The sequence below is a fragment of the Phalacrocorax aristotelis genome, chromosome 3, assembly GCF_949628215.1.
Source record: "Phalacrocorax aristotelis chromosome 3, bGulAri2.1, whole genome shotgun sequence".
NCBI lineage: Eukaryota > Metazoa > Chordata > Aves > Suliformes > Phalacrocoracidae > Phalacrocorax > Phalacrocorax aristotelis.
This window is the reverse complement of record NC_134278.1, coordinates 67,568,563-67,592,235: the sequence shown is the minus strand read 5'-3', so window position 1 is coordinate 67,592,235 and position 23,673 is coordinate 67,568,563. Positions and strand designations below refer to the sequence as shown.

The 23,673-nt window shown below is 47.3% G+C and overlaps 1 long non-coding RNA gene across 1 annotated transcript; it reads right to left on the bottom strand.

The window, feature by feature from the left end:
• Nucleotides 1–11,140: 11,140 nt before the first annotated feature.
• Nucleotides 11,141–23,640, bottom strand: LOC142055775 (uncharacterized). Its single transcript, XR_012660041.1, has 3 exons — nt 23,455–23,640; nt 11,654–11,849; nt 11,141–11,287 (listed from the first exon to the last, which is right to left on the bottom strand). It is a non-coding gene; the product is annotated as an uncharacterized LOC142055775 (long non-coding RNA).
• Nucleotides 23,641–23,673: the final 33 nt, after the last annotated feature.

Genomic DNA, 23,673 nt, shown 5'->3' with positions numbered 1-23,673 from the left:
TTTCTGAAGATGACCACAAGCCAAAAAGTTTGCTGCTGGTATAAACATCCTAAGTAAGGAACCATGGAACTCCCGGTCCTCATTTGCTGGCAGTATCAGCCAGACGGCCGTTCGAGAAAGCGATTAAAATACCAGCAATACCTGCCTAAGGAGTTACAAATTCCACGCTCTGCATCTGCAAGGCCTTGTATTTATTATCTAGGAGCACTGGACCCAACCTTGCAAACCTGCTGATGCTGAAGGGTGAGATCAGAGCTGAGACATCAGTGCAGCAGAACAGGCGCAGGGGGACTGTGTGGTGCCAGCCCCATGTCTGCCCTGACCTGGCCTCTGCGCCCTTCCCGGTGAAGCCTGGTGCTGGCGGCGGGTCCACGGCGGGTCCTCACATGCCAGTGGTGTTCTCCGGCTCCACATCTGCCCATGGCCATGCCTTAGGCAGAGAAGACAGGGTGTCTCCGAGGGGGCATGGAGGGCCGTGTGAGGGACTGAGCAGGCACCTGCTGAGGATGGTGTGCTGACAGCAGGCTCGGAAATTGGAAACGGGGTCCGCTGGGCTTGGTCCTTGGATTTTTCCTTGTAGCAGGGAGATACAGTTGCCATGTGTGACACAGGTAGCTCCTGTTCCAGCCTTGCTGCCAGAGGCAGATGGGTTGATGCAGACATTTTCCACTGAATTCAGTTGTCCACATTCATGTTTCTTTTCCAAAGACAAGGCTAATTTTAGTGCTCAGGAATGGAAGTGCCCTGAGATCGTATGGGGAACAGGAACGTGATCATCCGATTGTACTGAACAAAATTCAGCACAGATCTGAAAAAGCCCCAATTCCTTTTCTGCCAAGGCTGGAGAACACTATAGTCTCTCATGCTTGCTTTAAATATGATGGAAATCCAATGTGTCAGTCCTAGTACACGGGGGAAAAACCCAGGGGAAGGCCCATTCCCTAAGGAGAATTGACGAGAGGAGGGGCATGTGATTCTACTGAGGAGTATCCTTGCTGTATACATAGGAGATCTTATACCAGCTCTTGGCTCAGAGGCACAACCTCCCACATATATGAAGATCCAGCTGAGGATGGATGTGGGTAACCCAGCAAAAGCTGAATGATAAACATGATGTTCTTCCTATTTGTCTCACCTGTGTCCCTGCTGCTCTGCTGATTTTGCAGGGGATCAGAGAGAGGCTGCACGCATACGGAATGAGTGAGCACATGCTTACAGAGGTTGACAATGGAAGGCAGTCCTGCTGCAAAGTCACATTTCTTTTATGTCACCTGTGTTGCCAATAACCATGCAAACCACGGCTTTAGCAGCCCCTCAGAGGTAACAGTTTCATAAGGATGAGCAGTTCTTCAACAGCTGCTTAAACATGCAGCTGCACCTTGGACTCAGATGCTTTATATAACGATTTTCTCCAGGAGTGAGTCAGTGTAAATAAAGACAATAAAACTGAATTTATTCTTTAGTTGGAGGGCACAGGCCTGGAGGGGCTGGGGTAGGTCACTTAGCTCAGTCCCACAGGACCGGGACTTCAGTCCAGAAAGGGCTGCAGAATGGTTATTCTACCTGCCCCACATTCAACATAAGTTTGCACCACATTGACTCAGCACACCCATAGCCCTTTCTGTACTTCCCAATAACTTTTAACAAACCTCAGACTGTTGGTAGTTGTCCAGAAGTCACAAGTCTGGGCTCCCATAGCAACCAAGGAGAGGTCGGGTGTGCTAGCACTGTGTCCCTGTGGTTGAGGGGTTTTCCAATCTCAAGTCCAACGCTGCTGAGGCACTGCATGATTTTTCTTTCAGAGACTCTGGCCACCAGTCCCCAAGTGCCTCTGTCTTAAAAGTTGTTTGAGGTGTAGTTTCCTCTCAATTTCATATGGTGAACCAAATGTTTCCTCTGAACCATTCTCATGAATGTACTTTGGCACAGCCTGCGCTTCTGTTAAGTGCTAATTGCATATTCTAGTTGTGTCTGTGCATAGGTGCTTACACACAATAAAAGCCCCACACCTTCTTCCCTGGAAACTCATGCAAAGTCCATAGAGGAACAGGGAAAAGCTCTCCTCACTCCTGTGAGTTGCAGTTCCTGAACCAGGCCTGACTTTGGTACCCTCTTCATTTTCCTTTGGCTCATCCCTGCCATTCCTGCAGGCGCTGCTGCAGTCCTCTACTGCCCGCCTGCGTGGCCAGGCAGCTCCAGCAGCCCAGGCGTGGGGTGTCGGCGTGTTCCCATGGAGTAGTTAATCAGCCCGACTTTTGTGGGAACCCAGGTCATCAATGGCTGGGGATAGACAGATCTTGCAGCTCAAAGGTGTTTGGAGGGCAGCAACGTTTTCTTGGAGCAGGGCAGTACCTGAGAGCCTTTGGAAAACTTCTGTAAATTGTCTAGAGGGACGGAGGTGGTAATCTGCCACGCAGGGATAAGGAGGAAACATGGAAAGAAAATAAAAATTGTAAATTTATGTTTTTATTTATTTCCCAAGAGAAGGACTTGTCTTTATTGACTAGTATCTCTTCAAACACTTGTTATTTACAGTCAAATATAACTTTTTCCTTGAATCTGTCTTTTTCACGTAACAGAACTAGACAGTTCCTAACATTTAGGCAGTTATACATGAAAACACATTAATTTACATTTGTAATTTTTACATTTTAATGAATTACATTTTTGCTCTTAATTTGGTGTGTGAAGCTAATGTTGGAGGGAAACTGCAATTCAGTTAAAATTCAGAAAACCACTATTTTAAAATTGTTTGTTGGAAAAAATATTGGAAATTATTACCTGGGCATACTTACCAAAACATACACTGGATCAATGTTTATTAAACAGAGGTAACACTAGCTGGATTTGTGTATTCCAGTGTTAGTGAACCGATTGTTTGCAATGACTGTGTTCTTAAGACTTTTTAAATGAGTAGATTTTTATGCCTGCCTGGAACAGAAAAATATGTTTCTCAGCTATTTCATTCATGGTCACCCAGCATCACATGTAACCTCAGAAGAAGAGACAAGCTTTGGGGAAGCCCAGAACTAGTGTCAGTGCTTGCAACTAGCTTGCTGTGTCTGCCTGCAGCCCTCTGCCACGAACCCACCACTGTCCCCAACAAGCCCCTGTAGCACCCTGGTCCCAGGTGGCTCCCATGGCAAGTCGGTCCTTGGCACTGCATGGAGCAGGGACCCGTGAGACTATAGGCACCTGTGAAGTGTCCAGTGTAAGGACCCTGAGGGCTGCTCTGGCAAATCCTAATGCTTGTGGGTTTGCTTTTGCCACATACCCTTCAGAAGCAGTGCATACATTGGGAAGGACGGAGCTATTGAGGAACACAGATCAACGGTGGCCAGCAATGGATCCTTGAGCAGGGCAAGTGTGGTTTCCAGGCTGGAGCGGTCTCACGTGACGAGCCCTGGGTTGGTTGTGCAGGCACAGACACTGCCAGGTGACCTCAAACACCAGCTCTGTGAAGAAGTATGTCGGCAGAGATGGCTGCCCAGCCCTATGGACAGCACGGGCCCATGGAGAGCGGGTGAACCCACACTAGAACTCTCTCCTCTTCCCCAACCCTTGGCCATGTGACGACTTCGGCAGGCAGCTTACAGGAACATGAAGGCTGGTCATCCTGGAGTAACCTTGCTTCTCCTCCAGCCTCAAGACATTCACTTGCCACTGCTACTCAGCAGAGACCCAAGGATCAGCTGTAAACCCCTGTCAGATACACAACTCTACTACCTCTCATTACCAACCAGCTCCCTCCCCATATGTCAGTTTGTCCCTGCTGCATGCTTCTAACACTGCTTTGTGCAAATGTTTTAGTGCAAATGGAAGGAAATGCAGCAGAACCTGCCCAACCACTGATCTGCCTGCTAGCAAGATGCACTCTCTGGGTCAATGCAGTGCAACTTTTATTGGCATAGGAAGAGAACAGGCTCCTAAGTAGATTCTGTTGCTATTGCTATCTTTAAATTAGGGCGGACTTAAATAATTCCCATTCAGCCGGAGGAACGTGACTGCTGGGCTGACTGCAGAGCACAGTAACGTCCTTCCACCAGCAAAGAGTCACTTGCAAAAGGTGGCTTGGGGGTGGCCATTATAATAGTTTTCTTTTAAACTTGGGTACACCTTATCTGTGTGAAGAAATGTGTTTCAGCAAATAAGCGTTCCTGGTGCCCATGCTGCAGTTATCATTAAACAAATATTGTATTTAGGGAGGATGGAAACAGGTTTGTGAGATTTTTACCAAACACAGCCATAAGTTGTTGACAAAAGAACAGAGATTGCACCACACTTTAGGGCTAAAAGAATTGGTTCCCCTATTCTAATACATTCTGAAAATATACTGTAAGATAATTTTTACAGTGTAGTATTATCGTCATGCCACATTTGTTTTCTTAAGCACAGACTTTAATGTATAGATACGATTTACAGGCTTGGATTGTATTTGTAAATTCTAATGAAGTAAAAATGGCACTTTCTCATATGAATGATGCTGCAGGAAAAATATCTAAATGTAAGTTCTCATAACTTTCCATAAGTACCCTCTTCTTGCATTGTAGCAGGTTGAGGGTAAAATCCCAAGCAGCATTAGTTAAACCACCTTACACTCTCTTGACAATTTTACACCGTAAATGAACAATCAAACTCTTCACATGCTACTTTTAAAAAAATGTTGTTACGAAGTCAAGAGCATGTCTTTCTAGCTGTGACTAAACCTGATTTCTTTCCTATAGTTGTGTGTAGTTCACTTCACCTCGGGTAAGTAAGGACAGTATCTTCCTGAACAGGACTTCTATTGTTATGTGAAAATCAGATATGATATACGAGCTTTTGAATTTCTCTTAAACATGGTCTTGACCTTTCATAAGCCAATATTGCTGAATTATTGCAATGGATACAATTAATTAATTTTTCTTATAGCAACTTAAGAACAGAAATAATGTCACAGACAATTTAAATACAACAATTCAACACACTCTAACTAAATTTTCCAGCTAATAAAGCTTAAAGCAGAAGTGGCTGAAATGAAAATCTTCCAGTTGACCACTTCCCCATTGGACAATTTCCAAAACAAATATTCAAGTCAGCATTCGGATGCTTGACTCTTTTCACAAATATCCACAGCAATCCTTTTATTGATGCTAAATCTCTTGCAAAGATATGACAAGACATCCAGTAATGAGTAATCCCTAAAACTAATGTATAGTATTCCACTAAATAAGATAAAACATTTACAGTTCTCACAAGCCACATCTTAATGTCCTTTTTATTGATTTTAATCCAGATAAAGTTAGTCATAATGAGCCTGATTTATATGAAGTCGTGACAGTAGTCTCCATCATCATGGAAACAAAAGAGTTGAAGTCTTGGTCCTGTTGACTTTAATACCTAAACGAAACTTTACTGCCAGCCTTTGACTCCAGTCTTGTGTGTCATCAAAAGAAACTGAGCAATTGTTCTCGAATACTAACAGGCAGGTGTAGTGAGTATGGATTATTTTAATTTCAGACAGATGACATATATTTGGATACTTTTAAGAATGAATGAAAAATATAGCACAGAGTTTACAAGGGAATATTTCATGTTTAGAGAGTGTCCATGCTCTTCAAGCCTAATTTTGACCTCAGTCCATCTGACTACACTTAGTTTAAACATTCAGATCTGCTGATGCTCAACCACTAGGTGGATTTGTTTGTGGTTACATCTCATTACATCTGATTTTCAGCTACCTACAGAGACAGGTGAATACCTGACACCTGCCAAGGAAGCATTTCCATGTAAGCAATAGCTGCCCTGATTATCACTGGTGCTTGAAGGGTTCAAGATAATGACAGGTTTGATTGGAATGTGCTAGATTGGATTTATAGCTGTTAACTGCCATTTAGCGATTAACCAGCAGGCTCCTGTGCTTGCCATGGGGCTTGCTTGCCTTACTGTATGTTAGAGTCTAGAGCTCGTTAGTGGCTGCTTCTTGCTTTCACTGCTTGCTGTGCTGCTGATCACCTTACTGTGCTGTGCCTGGGGACATTTTGGTAACAGCAATGGCCAGGTGCCTGGGCTGGCAGACGGCCAGGGCATCTCTGCTGTTTCTGTGCTGCTGTACTGGACAGGCTGGAACTCCAGTGTGAACTCGAGTCAAAGGGACTGTGACCTGTGGACAAGTCCACACGGTAGCAGGACACTTCGAAGTGTCTGTGGCTGTGGTTATGTCAGTGCCGCAGCAGGGAAGGGAATTGTGGCCCAAGGAAAAGTCCATGCTGGAGAAGGTACACCTTGAAGTATCTCCAGAAGGGAGAGCTGCTCTGCAGGAAGATCTGGAGAGGCTGGAAGAGTGGCTAAGAAGAATTTTATGAAGTTCAACAAGGACAAGTGTCTTGCACCTGGGAAAACATAATCTGGGAGTGCAGCACAGAGTGGGATCCACCTGGCTGGAGAGCAGCTCTGTGGAAAGGGTCCTGGGGGTCCTGGTGGACAGGAAGCTCAGCATGAGCGAACAGTGTGCTGCTGCGGCCAAGAAGGCCAACAGGATGCTGGGTTGCATCAAAAAGGGCATCACCAGCAGAGAGAAAGAAGTCATTATCCCGCTCTACTCAGCGCTTGTTAGGCCACACCTGTAGTACTGTGTACAGTTCTGGTCCCCACTATACAAAAAAGATGTGGACAGGCTGGAAGGGGTCCAGAGAAGGGCCACCAAGGTGATCAAAGGACTGGGAAGCTGCCATACGAGGATAGGCTGGGAGAGCTGGGATTGCTCAGCCTTGAGAAAAGGAGGCTCAGAGGGGATCTCATCCCCATGTACCAGTACTTAAGGGGCAGCTACAAAGAAGATGGAGACTCCCTTTTTAGAAGGAGTCACATGGAGAGAACAAGGGGGAATGGACACAAGTTGCTCTCAGGGAGATTCCGATAGGACACGAGAGGGAAATTTTTCACAGTGAGGACAGTCAACCATGGGAATAATCTCCCCGGGGAAGTGGTTGACTCGGCCACGTTGGACACTTTCAAGAGGTGGCTGGACAGGGTGCTGGGCCATCTTGTCTAGACTGTGCTCTTCCCAGAAAGGTTGGACTAGATGATCCCTGAGGTCCCTTCCAACCTGAGATTCTGTGATCTGTGGCTGTGGACAAGTCTCCTCCCTTGTTGCTAGCCAGGCTGGGAGCAAAGGGAGGAGTTCATTGCAAAGTTAAACCCTCTGGTCTAGTCCAAAGGGAATAGGGGTGGAAAGTGTAATGGAAATACCTTTAAATTTTTGTAACCCATGATTTGAGTTGCATGTTATAGGAACTATTATAGCAGGAACCACCTCAACTGATGGAGGAGAAGCCTTATAAGAAGCAGTGCAAGTGCAGCAGTGACCCAACCTGAGCTGGCTTTGGTGCCAAATAACTCCACACAACACACCACCTTTCCTGTCCTGAGTGACAACCATAAGAGATGAAGCCCAAAGTCATGGACTAAATTAACTCAGTGGATATTTTATGGGCATTTATGGACGTTTTACAGATATTTCACGGGTGGTCCATAGACTAAGGGAATGATATCTGTAGTAAATGGTATGGAATAAGGGGTGGAGAATATGCTGGGTTTGGCTGGGATAGAGTTAATTTTCTTCATAGTAGCTAGTATGGGGCTATGTTTTGGATTTGTGCTGGGAACAGTGTTGAAAATTCAGGGGTGTTTTCATATTGCTTAGCAGTTCTTCTCACAGTCTCAGGGCCTTTTCTGCTCCTCACATCACCCCACCAGCAAGCAGGCTGGGGGTGCACAAGAAGCTGAGAGGGAATACAGCTGGGACAGCTGACCCCAACTGACCAAAAGGATATTCCATACCATATGACATCATGCTCAGCATATAAAGCTGGTGGAAGAAGAAGAAAGGGGGAGGACATTCAGACTGATGGCGTTTGTCTTCCCAAGTAATCGTTACACGTGATGGAGCCCTGCTTTCCTGGAGACAGCTGAACACCTGCCTGCCCATGGGAAGGAGTGAATGAATTCCTTGTTTTGCTTTGCTTGTATGTGTGGCTTTTGCTTTACCTGTTAATCTGTCTTTATCTCAACCCATGAGTTTTTTCACTTTTACTCTTCTGATTCTCTCCCCCATCCCACTAGAGGGGAGTGAGCAAGCAGCTGTGAGGTGCTGAATTGCTGGCTGGGGTTAAACCATGACAGTGTCCTAGCCCAGGATGGATGGAAGGCAGGGTCTGCCTTTGAAGCCATGTTACAAGTGGTCCAGTGAAAAGTCTGGATGTCCCTTTTCAGCATATGAGATGTGGAGCAGGTACTTGTCTGTTCAATTGTCATTCCTGGCATCCCACTCTCAGACTGGGATCTGGCCTGCTGGGTTACCACACGTGGCAGATAACACTCTGAACCTGAAGAGTTTCAGAAACAGCAGCCTTCCCTCCATTGCCTGTTGAGATGCCCGTGTGAGGCAGGGTAGAAGAGGCAAACCTGATGATACCTTTCCTGTTAGTAATTTTCCAGCACCCTGCTGGCCCCCAGGTCCATCCTGGCTGGGTCTGTCCCCTCCACCCACCCTGGACAAGGGGGTGAGGGTGGCTGCTCGCATCCCCTCTGTATCAGCCACATCAAGCCCCATGACAGCCTCTACAGGGTGAGCCTAATCCTCTGTTTTCCACTACAAGCATTTTGGTACAAGTTAGAAGGTAGAATTTTATTACCATTTCAGTTTTCAGGTTTTTGATTTTGACCTGAAGCTATGGAAAGCATACTTTTTGGTACCTCTCCAGGTTGCATCAGTAAGCCTGACACTGGTCTTTCAGTCATCCCAAGGCTGTATGTTTAGGGAAGCCCAGTCCCTAAGCCTGTCTTTGTCCAACCTAGGGAGATTCTGGCAAAAATATTACACAACCCAAAATGCATGATAAGCAGGAACAGTTCTAGGAAGGTCTTTACACTGAACAAGCTCCACGTGACAAATGCTAAATTAACGCCTGCAGCGTAAACCACCCGTGGCCATGGCGAAAGCTGTTGACAATAGATGGGTGTGCAAAGCCTGCATTTGAGGGAAGACTTTAACCACAGGTAAATGTGTTTTGCTTTAGTGTTATCAGTGACATCTGGTGGTAATATACAGTTAATTCAGTTTAAATCTTTTTAAAGTATGAGTTTAAACCCATTTGAACTATTTTACAAAGTTGTATTTCCCTAGTATATTTCTGTCTGAGAAAAACATATAATGGCTGTGCACTGTGCCAGGAACAAGGACGAACCAGGAGACTTCCTGCACAGCATGGTATTTGGTGGTGGTGGTAAACTCAGGAACCAAGGAAGCCGCTAAAGTATTTTGGTATTTTGTGTGTCTGAAAAGCAGATGATGAACATCTGTTCTTTACTACTGTCAGCTACATATAGCCTTTGTCAGTTTTCCAAACCTCATAGCATTTCCAAATCAATTGACATGGCAACAATTCAACTCCCAAACTGGAATACATAATTTGAATAATAAATATGACAAATTAAAAAGGCCACCAGTGAAGATGGACGAGCTTAATACAGAGAACAGGACAATACAGAGGTGCTGCAAAAAGCTCCATTGGTAGTTGATGGGTTGGGTTTTGTACAAAAGGAAGGAATTGTCTTCAACAGGAGTGAGTTTAGCAGTGGGCCACCAAGATGGTTGGCGCAGGAGCGCTTGTCCTGTGTGGAGAGGCTGAGGGACCAGGGCTTATTCAGCCTGGGGCAGAGATGGCTTCGGTAGAGCCTAACAGCAGCCCTCCGTCACCTGGTGGGGGGGGTCAGCAGGATGACAGAGCTGGGCTCTTCCCAGCAGTGCAAAGCAGGAGGATGAGAGACAATGGGCAGGAGTTGAAACAAGAGAGGTTCAGCTTGGGGTTAAGGAATCCCTTTCTCACCCTGAGGTTAGCCAGGGGGTGGATAAGGTCACCCTGAGAAGCAGTGCAGTCTCTGTCCTTGGAGGTTTTCAAGAGCTCACTGGATAAAGCCCTGAGCTAAGTGCTGAGTGCGCTGTAATGAGACAACACACACCCTACCACAGCCACTGTGGAGGCTGCCAGGGAGAAGCAGAGCTCTCAGTTGGACCCTATTTCTGTGTTCCCAACCCCTTCTTGGGCTGGACACTGTTTCTACAGGGGAGAGCATTTCTCAACATTGTAGTTCTTTGCTGAATGCAGCAGAACCAGTGGACCCAGAGAAGTATCTTCCTTAATTTTGCACTTAACATCACAGCATACACTGGAGACAGTTTTGTTTTAATACCTTTAATACCTTCTGGTTTTGCCCCAGTTTTGCATCAGAAAATTGTTTCACACAGGAGACATGTTTTGACAATGCTTGAGGATGTGCACCTCTCCTTTTGCTACTTGCATGGCCACATGCCCTCCTCTTTCTTCTTGCATGAAGAATGGAGAGGGTTGTCTGTCCAGAAAAGCACCTTTCTGACTCTCTATATGCATTTCCCTTGCTGCTCTTCTGAATGCAGCCCTAGAAAGCAAAAGCTGCAAGACTTTGTTGTGATTTTTAAACCTGACAGTTCAGTAAGGCAAACATCATCCAAGAAATGAACAGTAAAATGACTTTTGTGAAACCAAAACCAAAACTCAAACCCCAACTTAAAACATACACCAGGCATCTGTGCATGCTCTGATGTCATGTTCTCTGTAGCGTGTGCTGCTCTTGAAAATGGTTCCTGAAAGGACATTTTGCTCCACAGACTACTGAAGCCAGCGTCTAGACCTCTAAGTGTCTGCTCACCTTGAAAAACAAACAGCTTTTGGAGGAGTTAACTTTGATAAGGCAAGTGCAAAAAAGGACACTGATAGCATATCAGCTATGATGAAAACGTGTTTCTCTTCATTGCCTGTTCCTCATGGGAAGCAGTGGCAAAACAGAGACCTCTGGATCTGATAGGTTTGGAGAATGATGCTCTGTTTCAAGCCCTGCCAGAAAGATCCTTGAGGTATCAGCACATCTATAACAAAATGTGCTTGAAGTAGATGTTTAACATCAGGGTTTAATTTTGTTTTGTGAGAGTTGTCATTTTGAAATTCTGGAAAGAGTTCCTGTAGGAAAACACTGCAATAATGTATTGAATCCTCTGCAACACTCTGTGCTTTCACAGATGTATTCCCACATCAGATTAAGGACTTTGGCCCAGCAGCCCCAGTCTGTGACAGCCCCAGTCCTTTCTCATACCTGTGGAGCTGTCTGTGTGCTCCGGTGACGCCTCAGCCAAGGCACAGACAGAGAAGGCAATGTCCTCCCCAAACGTTTCTGAGCAGTTGCCTATGAGGAACTTCACCAACACCATCACCTGCACAGAGATGCTGCAGACTAATTGATCTGCCCTAATAGAAACAAAACGCCATCAGCTGCAGCTTCACCCTCGTTGCCCAGAGGGCCCGCAGGTGGCAATGCCCACCAGGTGCCCCTTGCTCTCTGCATACAAAGTATTCAGGAGCTGTGATACAGCGTAGGGGACTGCAGGGCAACTGTTACTTTTGCTCAGAGGAGGCGAGACAAGGGACAGCCTTGCCCATCACGTTGCGGGCACCTGAGCTGGGAGGCACCCCCATTGTCCAGGGGCGCTGTTTTGTTCAGCTTCTACCACGGCAGTGGGATCCCTCTGGATGGCCCTGAGCTGCCCCAAAAAGGGTGGCTGCTTACGAGCTCAACACACCTTGTCATTCATCTCCTTCTGGACTTCCAGGGGGAGCGTGTTATCCGTCTCTGGGCTCAGCATATTTGGGCCAATGCAGATGGCCAGATTGCTGGAGTCCATCCTGTTGGTCTCAGCGTTCTGGCTGATGTGGTGGAGCAGAGACAGCAAGTGCTTGAGCAAGACAAGGTTTGGTCGAGGCAGTTTGTCAGCCACCCTGCATGAACACAAACAAAATGGGACATTAATTCATGGTGCAGCAGCCTCTACTTCTTTAACTGAGCAAGTCTCAATTAAACTCAGGGAGATGATGCTTCCTCTAGTACGAGGCATGCATGTGCTTTTTTCACTGCTTAGCAGAAGTATCATTCAGAAATCCCCAAATGCAGCTGAGTGTATGGTTAATTATGAGATCTTGAATTACACAGTCTTGACTGAAAGACTTGGGAATGGTTGCGAAACTTCCTGGTTGCAAAACTTTTTCAATTCTTTGATTTTTTTCCTGCTTGCTTGGCTTCTCCAGAGCTTGCATCCACTTCTTATAGACGTCAGCCAACAGGAGTTTGGAGGGAATATTTTGGAGGAAGTCCTGCAAGGCCAAGAGATTTAGATGAGGCTTTGCACACTACCCCTGATCACACAGAGAGCATCACCCTGGGGCTTGGGTGCTGCAGGGTGCCTGGCTGCTGCAGGAAGTGTCAGCTGCCTTTTTTTGAACATTGAGGAAAAATGCAGTCCTGGATGTGTCAGCTGGAAGGAAATGGTTTCGATTTTGTGCTCGATAAGAAGCCTTTCACCTCCCCACAGGGCTTCTCACTGGTCAGAGCCACAGCAGTGTCCCTCAGAGTGTGTGTGGTACAGGTTCAAGAGGGCGAGGGGACAGATGGAGATGGTGCTGCAGGCACTAGAGGGCAGGACAGCCCATGGCAATGATGCCACAGGGACACATAGAAAGATACCGATGTCACCCATTGCACATTGCACACCCTCCACTAGCGACACCTGTCTGGACTTCCCTCCTCTGCTAAACTGCAAAGATGTCAACCTTTTGCAAGATCTGCCCATATCATGAGGAACCAGCACTTGGGGTCTTCCTACACAGTCTGCAGTAAGATCACAGGCTTACAGAATGGTTTGTGTTGGAAGGGGCCTTTAAAGTCCGTACTCCAACACTCCTGACATGTCCACATGTCCCCTACTCAAGTCCATGCTAAGATCCCAGGTTTCGGGCTTTCTAAGTGCAGCTGCCGAGTAATTACACACCATGTCTCATCCCTGGGCTGAAAAAAAGTTCAGCAGAACTGTTTCAGCCTGTCCTTTGAATAAGATTTGAGGAAAAATACATTTCCCTGCCTATATTAAACCATCTTTTCAGATGTCCCAGTAAGTAACCCTTGTCACCTCCTTGCTATGGAACCAGATTTTGGGGTTTTAGCTTTGCACCACTATCACGAGGTTCCTCAGACAGGAGGTGGGAGAAATGGTGCAGCACAGCTCCGGCACACTTTGTAAGAGTGGAGCAGAGGCTTTAGCACATAGATAGGCAGGATGCTTGAGTTCTGCTTTGTGTTTTGTGGTTCTCATGGAAATCTTGAACCTCATGAGGTTCAACAAGGCCAAGCACAAGGTCCTGCACCTGGGTCGGGGTAACCCCCAATATCAATACAGGCTGGGAGTGAAGAGATTGAGAGCAGCCCAGTGGAGAGGGACTTGGGGGTTCTGGTGGATGAAAAGCTGGACGTGGGCCAGCAGTGTGTGCTTGCAGCCCAGAAGGCCAACCATACCCTGGGCTCCATCAAAAGAAGCATGACCAGCAGGTTGAGGGAGGTGATCCTTCCCCTCTACTCCGTGCTGGTGAGACCCCACCTGGAGTGCTGCATCCAGCTCTGGAGCCCTCAGCACAAGAAGGACACGGACCTGTCAGAACGGGTCCAGAGGGAGGAGGGCCACAAAAATGATCCAAGGGCTGGAGCACCTCTCCTATGAGGACAGACTGAGAGAGTTGGGGTTGTTCAGCCTGGAGAAGAGAAGGCTGCGGGGAGACCTTATTGCGGCCTTTCAGTACTTAAAGGGGGACTATAGGAAGGATGGGGACAATCTCTTTAGCAAGGCCTGTTGTGACAGGACAAGGGGTAATGGTTTTAAATGAAAGGAGGGTAGATTTAGACTGGATATAAGGAAAAAATTTTTACAATGAGGGTGGTGAAACACTGGCACAGGTTGCACAGAGAGGTTGTGGAGGCCCCATCCCTAGAAACATTCGAGGTCAGGTTGGACGGGGCTCTGAGCAACCTGATCTAGTTGAAGATGTCCCTGCTCACTACAGGGGGGTTGGACTAGATGTCTTCTAAAGGTCCCTTCCAACCCAAACCATTTTATGATTCTATGATCTTCCTGCAATTTTCACAAGGTAAAAGGGAGTGGCAGAATCAAACTGCTGAAAACCAGAAGTTATTCTCTTGAGCAGATCCTCCAAAAAGTTTATATCCCACATGGACTCCAAAATACCTGGGAAGATTTTCCGAAGAGCTCAGGCTCCTGGCTGCTTTGAAAATGTGTCCAGGGACACTGTCCATGTGGAAATCGGGTCCCACAGCTCACTGGAAATGACAGGGCACCCCTTCTTGCTACTGCTTCACAACTGAAATCAAATACACAGACACAAACCCAAACTGAGTGTAGAGCAGGCTGTATAAAACCAAACAAAATACTCAACAGCCATCTGAAAAATGCAATGGGCTCATTACCAAACCCTGTGTAGGATGCAGTCTTGTTCTGTTTGCACACTGCGTTAAACTAATTTAGTCTGCAGTCCCAGAGGTGCAGCTGGTGATTCATCTCCGCCAGCACCTCTGGCCACTTTCCCAAGAGCAGAGTTCCCAGCACAGACCCTGACACTGCTCCTACCTCAGTCCCTGCTAAGTATCCGCCTATGTAAAGCAGTAACATTTTCTCCTCGTGGAGACCTGGAAGGAGCACTCAGCAAACATTCAGCTATACATTATGCTATGTACTTGTAGCAATGTTTCCAGAAGGAATGCATTCCTGCTGTCTCGCTGCTCAGAATCCACCAGCAATTCCTCTGGTGCTCTTTGGCCTAAAGGGACAAATATTGCCTCATCCCATGCCACCTGATGCCTGTTTCCCTCCAGACCCTGGATCTGGACTAGTTTGCGAGCAGCTCTTGCCAGTCAGGGATGGGGAGGAGAAAAAGATGCAGATGTGCCTCTTTTCCAAAGTGTACAAACCCTTCAAGATACAGTTCCCGAGCAGTCATTGTGAAGCATCCTCGCATACGCAGATCCACAGCATTTGCAGTGCCTGATCTACACACAGCACCTCGGGATATGATCCATGACATAGCCCTACCTTGTTAGCTGACATGAACAGAAACATCTGTCCAGGGATGACATGACCTCCAGGCTTGGAAATAAACCCAGGAGAGTCCCCCAAGAGCAACTGGATGACTGAACAAACCAACGCAGGTGCAGGTTGCCTCACCCACGCTGCTCTCTGTGGTCCATCAGCACTGCAGGCAGCATTTCCCCCAGGTGCAAAACTTTCCTGTGGCCCAGCACAAGAATTGTTCTCTCTGGTGCTAAATCTCTTCCCAAGTCGAGATCCACTGGGCTGCACAGGAGAACACACGGCTCCCCCAGCCTGTGCCGTCCCGCAGTCCTGCACATACATTAAGACACTCCTGTGCTGTGGGGTCCCTTCCAAGGGCTCAACAGATCACACCTCCCAGCCCCCGCTCCAATCCACAGAGCTTCACACAGCAAACAGCACACAAATGAGAGCTGCACATCTGTTTTGATAAAAGCTCAGGGAAAGGAGGATTATGATTGTCTTCCCAAACCACCATTACATGTGCTGAGGCCCTGCTTCCCAGGCAGTGGCTGGACATCTGCCTACCAATGGGAAGTTGTGAATGAATTCCTCTTCTTGCTTTGCTTGCGCACAAAGCTTTTGCTTTTCTTATTAAACTGTCTTTGCCTCAACCCACGAGGATTTTTTTCATCTTTATTTTCTCCCCTGTCCTGCTGAGGAGGAGGTGTGAGAAAGCATTTGGGTGGGTGTCTGCCAGCTGGCCAAGATCGACCCACCAGTCCTTTTTATTACTGCCCAATGTGAGGCATGAGATAACAACAGTTTTGGTCTAGGCATACTATAGCTCTGGTAGCTGTTAATTGGCAAGCTTCTGCATGGGTCACGGAGCTCACTTGATTTACCATGTAACACAGCCGAGGTCTTGCCAGTGGCTGCTTTCAGCTCCTGCTCTTTGCTGTACCACTTATCTCTGTGTTTAGCTGCGCCTGGGAACATTCTGATAAAAGCAGCAGCCATTCGCTTGGGCCTGGCACAGGTACCGCCACTGTGCCAGGAGGGCTGCCCTGTAGAGAGGTGAGAGATTGCACCTCCCTCTTCCCCTCCAGGACTGATGTGACCACCTTTGTTGCACGGGCTCCAGAGGTCCTCACACATCCTTATCTAAGCTACTTGATTTACGTCACCATCTTTTTGTCGTGTGTAGAAACTGGTTTTGGTCTGGTGTTAAGAGGACACAGTTTGTCGGTGAGGTAACAAGGAAATGTGCCTTTAGGCTATCGATCCCTGGCAGGTGTGTGGCAGGACTTGGTCAGGTGCCTGCAGTGGCAGTGAAGCCTGGGATCTTACACGTCTACAGGCGTGTAGTCCCACTGAACTGGCACACTACTTGGCGGATCTGTGCCTTGCTTACCCCAATGAAACCCAGCAGCTTTTAGCACTGGGGCTTTCCTCATGTCTCTTGAACCTCCCTTCAGCACCATCAGAGGAGTGTGCTTAAGACAGGGACCCGAACCACATCTGGGAACACCAGGGATAAGATAAGGACCCAAACCCCAACTACAGTAATTGCCCTAGTAGTCAAAAAGAAGCACTGGATGCAGAGGTCAACAGGTCCATTACATCGATTAGTGCAGGAGGAGGAGAGGGTCTGGTCAGGAAGCTGGTCCTTCAGCAAGGAAGCAAGAGGAAGAAGTGAGAGAAATCACCCCAGAGGCAGAAACTAGCCGGTCCATTACCTTGGGCAAACTTCAAGACGTGCTGAAAGATTATAGCTGCCAGCCAGGCAAGCAGACTTCTGCCACTACCACTGAAGAAGGCATCCAATATCTGAGAGGATTAGCAGTGCTGGAAAATATTTTACAGTGACCTGAATGACAGCCAGGTCTCCAAAGATCAGGATGATGTCCAGCATACATGTGCATGTGCAAAAAGGTCGTCCAAGATGCACCAGCGTTATATTTCAACTGCCTGGCAACAATCGACTGAGCAGACTTCGATACACCGTGGAGAGAGTGTCCCACTGGCTCTGATGTTTTTCAGAAAAGGTGTCTCCCTCCTTGTCCCCACAGGCCAGCATCTCGGCTGTCAGGGCCCCCCTGCAGACCCAGCCCTCCCCAGCCAGAGGGGAAGGGAGCCCAAGCATACTCTGGGTGGCACTCTCTGGTTCCCCCTGTGTGGCCAGGGGCAGGACATGAGGAAGGGGGATGGTGAGCCCACCCCCAGGTTAGGAGCCCACGTACACAAACTGGGGGGAAAGACAGCTGATAAGAAGGGCCATCCAAGACGGCTGTCAGTTCAGCTGCTGTTGAGATGGTAGGAGGCAAGCAGTCATTCCCCAGGTACAGAAAAGGACTGAGTGCCTCCCATGATTTTGGTGAAGGGACTTCTGGTTTGACACCGCAGGGGTCTCCAACTGGAAGTAGAGGGTCCCTGCCTTTGGCCAAGAGGAGGAAAGGGATGACCGGGTTTACTGGACTGTGTGGATTCTATGGCCTGGCACACTGGATCCACAGAAACACAAAGCTTTGGTAGACACTGGTACAGTGTATCCTAATGCCATCAGGGTATGGCAGGGAGAAACCCATCTGGATTTCCAGATTGACAGGGGGATCCCAACAACTGCCTGTTGGAGGCCGAGGTGAGCTTAACAGGGGACAAGCGGCAAAAGCACCCCATTGTGACCAGCCCAGAGGCCCCATGTATCCTTGGCACAGACTACCTCAGGAGAGGATACTTCAAGGACCCAAAAGGTAGTGAAGGGCTTTTGATGTAGTTGCCATGGATTCAGAGAAGGTTAAACAGCTGCCTACATCGCCCAGCCTCCTGGAGGATCCCTGTGTTGCAGAGTTGCTGCGTGTCAAAGAACAGCGGGTGCCGATTGCTACCATGATGGTGCACCATTGGCAATATCACAGCAACCAAGACTCCCCGGTTCCCATCCATGATCTGATTCGTCAGTTGGAGAGCTAAGGAGTGATTAACAAGACTCAATCACCCAGCCATATTTTGCTTTAGTGTGGAGGGTTGTTCAATGGACCTGGAGCTGACCGTAACAGGGAAGCACAGTTGTAAGATCTGTCACAGACTGATCCAGACTACACTGGAATAGGGTGAAGCCCCAGAGCACCTGCAATACATCAACAACATCATTGTGTGGGGCAACACAGTCAAGGAAGTGTTTGAGAAAGGGAAAAGGATAATCCAGATCCTTCTGAAAGCTGGTTTCACCATTAAACAAAAATAAACAAACAAAAAAAAGCAAGCTCAAAGAACGCAGATGAGAGATCCAGTTCTTGGGAATAAAATGGCAGGATGGACATTGTCACATACAGACAAATGTGATCAGTAAGATAACAGCTATGTCCCCACCAGTTAACAAAAAAGAAGCACAAGCTTTCCTAGGTGTTGTGGGTTTCTGCACAATGCATATTCTGGGTTACAGTCAGCTAGTGAGCCCTCTTTATCAAGTGACCTGAAAGAAGAACTATTTTGATTGGGGGCCTGAGCAACAGCAGGCCCTTGAGCAGATCAGCCAGAAGATATCTTGCATAGTAGCCCTTGGGCCTGTCCATACAGGACCAGCTGTGTAAAATGTGCTTTACACTGCAGCTGGAGAGCATGGCCTCACATGGAGCCTCTGGCAGAAAACACCAGGAGAAACCTGAGGTCAACCTCTAGGGTTTTGGAGCCAGGGGTATTGAGGATCTGAAGCCCACTATACCCCAAATGTAAAAGAGATGCTAGCAGCACATGAGGAAGTTTGAGCTGCCTCAAAAGTTGCTGGCACAGAAGCACAGGTCCTCTAGGCACCACAATTACATGTGCTGCACTGGATGTTCAAAGGAAGCATCACGTCTAAATATCAAGCAACCAACACTACCTACAGTAAGTGGGTACCACTGATCATGCAACAAGCTTGAATGGGGAACCCCAACCACCTAGGAATCCTGGAAGAGATCATGGACTAGCCAGTCCCACATGACAAGTTGTTGAAGCTGTTGCAGGAAAGTCAAGTCAGAAGTGAAAGCCATCCAGCTGGCCCTTGAGATTGCTGAAAGAGAAAAGTGACCAGTATTCTGTCTCTATATTGACTCATGGGTGGTGGCAAATGCCCTGTGGGGCTGGTTACAGCAATAGAAGGAGAACAACTGGCAGCACAGAGGTAAACCTATCTGGATTGCTGCATTGTGGCAAGATATCAATGCCCAGGTAGAAAACATTGTTGTGAAGGTATGTGATGTAAATGCTCACAAACCCAAGAACCGTACCACTGAAGAATATCAAAACAATGAGCAGGTGGACAGGCCACCAGAATTGAAGTGGCACATGTGGACCTGGACTAGGAATGTAAGAGTGAGCTCTTTGTAGCTCAGTGGGCCTATGAACATTGGGACATCTAGAGAGAGATGCAACATACAAACGGGCTTGTGATCAAGGGGTGGACCTGACCATTGAAGCATCAGAGAGGTCACTCATGAATGTGAAATGTGTTGTAATCAAGTGACCCATATGAATAAAGTATCCCTGGAATAAAGGGCGGTGGTTGGGTTATCAATATGGCGAGGCCTGGCAGATTTGTCTATATTGGACCACCTGCCAAGGCAAGTGCTACAACATGCTCACCATGGTGAAAGCCACTCTTGGATGTTTGGAAATATACCCTGTAATCCATACTACTGCCTGAAACAGCATTTGGGCCTTGAAAGGCAAGCTCTGTGGTGACATGGTACCTCAGAAAGAACTGAGTCAGATGACAGGACTTATTTCCAAAATAACCTCATAGACTCCTGGGCCAAGAAACACTGCATTGATTGGCTGAGTCACATTCCCTATCACCCACAAAATTCTAGAAAGGTTGAACGATACAATGAACTCTTAAAGACTGTTGGGACCATTGAGTGCTGGGGCATGAAAACACTGGGACATAAATTTAGCAGAGGATCTGCTAACTGTCTGGTCCTGCCTAAGCAATGTCCCTGCATGCTGTGGGAGGAGATAAGGTCCCCGTAGTAGTGCACATAGTGAAGTGTCTGGGAAGGGAAGTGTGGGTTGCTCCTCCTTTGGGAAAAAGGCAAACCCACTCAAGGGATTGTCTTCGCTCAAGGGTCCAGGTATGCTTGGTGGGTAATGTGGAATGATGGGGAGATCCAGTGTGTATCTCAAGGGCATTTAATCTTGGGAAGAAAAAAATCTGCAAATTGAGTTGTACGTAAGTAATGCAGCAAGAACTGCCTGAATTGATGGAGAATGAGCTTCACCAGGAACCAGGTGAGTGCCGTGATGACCCAACCCAAACTGATCTTGGCGCCCAACAATCCCACATGCTGCTTCTCCTGTCCTAGATGATGACCTTGACAGATAGGCCCCAAGTAATTGACTGTTCTTATGGACATTTATTGAAGGAGGCCCATGGAATGGGAGAATAATACCTCTCTATATGTCAAGGAATAGGGTATAGGGGTTAACAAGGATGTATAAACCTGACTGTTGGATGTAAAGAAGGTTCAAGTGTGTAGTGGAAGTGTTGGTAAGGGGATTTCAGGAACAAGAAGTGGATAGAATGGGATGGTCAGAGGATACCCAGATGTGTTAGATAATGTGGGACTTGAGAGTGACACAAATGGTATGGAATTAGGGATGAAGATTTTGATGGGTCTGGCTGGGATGAAGTTACAAAGTTACCTTTCCCCATTGCAGCCTGTATGGTGCTGTGCTTTGCATTTGGGGCTAGAACAGGGTTGATAACACACCACTGCCGAACAGTGCTTGCATGGTGTCGAGGCTTTCTCTCTCTCTTCCCCATACTCCGAAAACCAAGAAGGCTGGGGGTGCACAAGAGGCTGGGAGGGCACACAGCTGGGACAGCTGACCCCATCTGACCCAAGGGATGTTCCATACCACATGACGTCATGCTCAGCAATAGAAGCTCAGGGAAAGAAGGAGGAAGGGGGGACATTTGTGGTTATGGCATTTGTCTTCCCATGCAACTGTTATGCGTGCTGAGGCCCTGCTGCCCACGGAGCGGTTGGACATGTGCCTGCAGATGGGAAGTAGGGAATGAATTCCTCTTTTTGCTTTGCTTGCACATGCAGCTTTTGCTTTTCTTATTAAACTGTCTTCATCTTGACCCATGAGTTTTTTCTTGGTTTTTTTAAAGCTCATTTTTTCCCTCTGTCCCACTGAGAAGGGGGAGTGAGAAAGCATCTGGGTGGGTGTCTGGCAGCCAGCCAAAGTTAACCCGCCACACTCACATGCATATAGGTACTCACAGGCTTCGTACATATGTTTATATACCTGAACATACATATGTTCTCCTCTGAGCTAATTCACTTAGTAACAGCAGGCAAAGAAGACTGAATCAGCTTTTCAGACGGTACAAATGAATTTGAAATAAACTTCAGTTTGGAGAATTGCTATCAGTTTCTTAAACTACTTATTATTACTGTATTTCATAGAGCTTCCAGGGAGATAAGAGCGAGCAACGTTGACAATGTCAGTGAAATGCTGCCCCTCCCCCAAGGAAAACACAGGTGCTGGTGCAGGTCCTGCACTGTTCAGGTGGTCCCAGCAGTGGCGTTAGGGACACCTGAGGGGTAACTGTCATCAGAAGTGATGGTAGCAGAGCTGGGATCTCAATATGTACAAGACGCGGCAGATGGAGTGCAAACGCAAACGGGCTGGCTAGCAGCAGGCACTTCAGTAATGAAGCGTCACAGGAGCTCGCAGACTCCTCTCTGATTTTGCTGGGCTATGTTCCAGAGTGCGTTTTCACTTCTTTTTTTCTTAAGTATCTGCAAATGAAAGCCTGCTAAGCTTTTGGATAAGCGTCTCTTTAACTTCTCAGTCTCTTATGAATTTCAAATAGCAATTTTTTATGATCTTAATTGGTGACTGCCTGTTTTAATTAGGCATCACAGTTAATCTTACACTGCTGACATGTATGAGGCTTTGTGCAGAGCAAAACACAGGGGTTTTTTTTGGCATAAGCATGAAAAGAAACATGAATTGTAAGAAATAAGATGACCACATCTGCAATTCTGATTTTCATTTTCTTCCTTTCACTGTAGTCTCCAGTTACCACCTTCCAAAATTCTCCACTATTTTACATCCAGATAAGTCCTGGCCAAGACATTGTGTGACCTTAGAAAAAATGTCTTCCCTTCGCAGTGATCTGGAAAACATTTCTGATCTGAACAATAATAGGCAGAAAGCAGTGGTCTGTCTCACTTCTCTGAAGGCCTCAAGCTATAATTTTATCTGTCCAACTTGAGCTGATATAAATAATAAACCAATATGTAAATGTAGAAATCAATCACACCTGATCATGCTGTCTGGGAACATATTGCAACTTCCACAAAAGCTGGCCTGCGTTCATGTCCTGGAGGGCTTAACTGAGCCTTCACAATAGTTGCACTGCTGATGCCAAACCTCGTGTAACTTCCCCCTTGATTTTTGCAAGCTGCCAGAGCGTGTCATGGAGGGAACCCAGCACCTTGGAAAGAAGTTTTGTTAAAATTTTATACAAGAGACACACTCAGCAATAAAGCTAAAAAATACAAGGGGAAAAAAACCCAAACAAACCAAAAAGCCCCCAGAACTCTCTGGATCGCACAGAACCAGGAAAGGGAGGGAAATACTGGTAGAGATAGGTGGCCGGTTTGCAGAGGCCGGCTGTATGCAAGCAAGGGCAGAGTTGTTGCGGTTAGATGCAACTTTTGCGGAAGTCTGTATCTACCTGTCCTTTCAAGGGACCTGAGTGGTTTTGAAAGGTTGCTATATTTTGCTGGGTTCTTTTTAAGGAGTGCGTTGTGGACAGGCAGGAACGTGGTATTTCATCTCCTTCTGCGAGGACAAACTGGACCTCTTAATAACCAGCTCACATTTGACAGGACACTTGTCCTTCTCATGGGGAAGAGCAGATCCTATGCTTTTTCCTAGGTAAAATACCATAATCTGGACTGCAAAAGGTAGTGTCCCATCCAGAGGCGATTAATCATTACTTGAAACAAATCCTTCAACTTTATTTCTAGCTGCCAAGCAGCACAGCTCAGTGAGGGCAGGGCACTTGTAAAACACGACGGTTAAATATAGGCAAGTCCATGGAAGAGCGAGCCCTCTTGAACTGATAAAGCTCCCCTGCACTTGAGGTGCGTAGATTTCAATATGCACATGGAGCGTGTTGGGTAGTAGGAAGTCAATCGCAGTTGTTTAAAAGCCTTGTGCAATTCTTACCCCGGTTAAAAGGGTGATTCCCCAAAGCTGTGCCCAGGAGAATGTGAGGATGCATTTTACAGACCAAAGCAGATGCCTGCGGGGACATGAGTGCACTATAGAGCCTTCATCTCCAGGCCAGTGGCGACACAGCCCCCTATCCCTCATGTCCTTTGACCCCATCCCTCGTTCCTGCATGCCTGATGAACTCAAATTTGGGCTACAAGTTCCCCGGCACCAGTGCTCGTTATTTCTGACACCCTATGATGTCACATGCATACCTGTCACGCTGCCTCAGTAATAATCCTGGCGGGGAGGGCTTGGCTGCGCCATCATTAAACAAGCAGCTGCGAAGGGTCTTCTCTTTCTAAGTCACTTTTCACTTCATTTCTCCCTACGCCTATTGACTTTTGGCCCCCTTCTCCTGCGGGGAGACGGGGAGCCCGGCAAGCCCGGCTCTGCCTGCGCCCGGCTGGGCACCCGTGCTGCCCCCGCGGGTT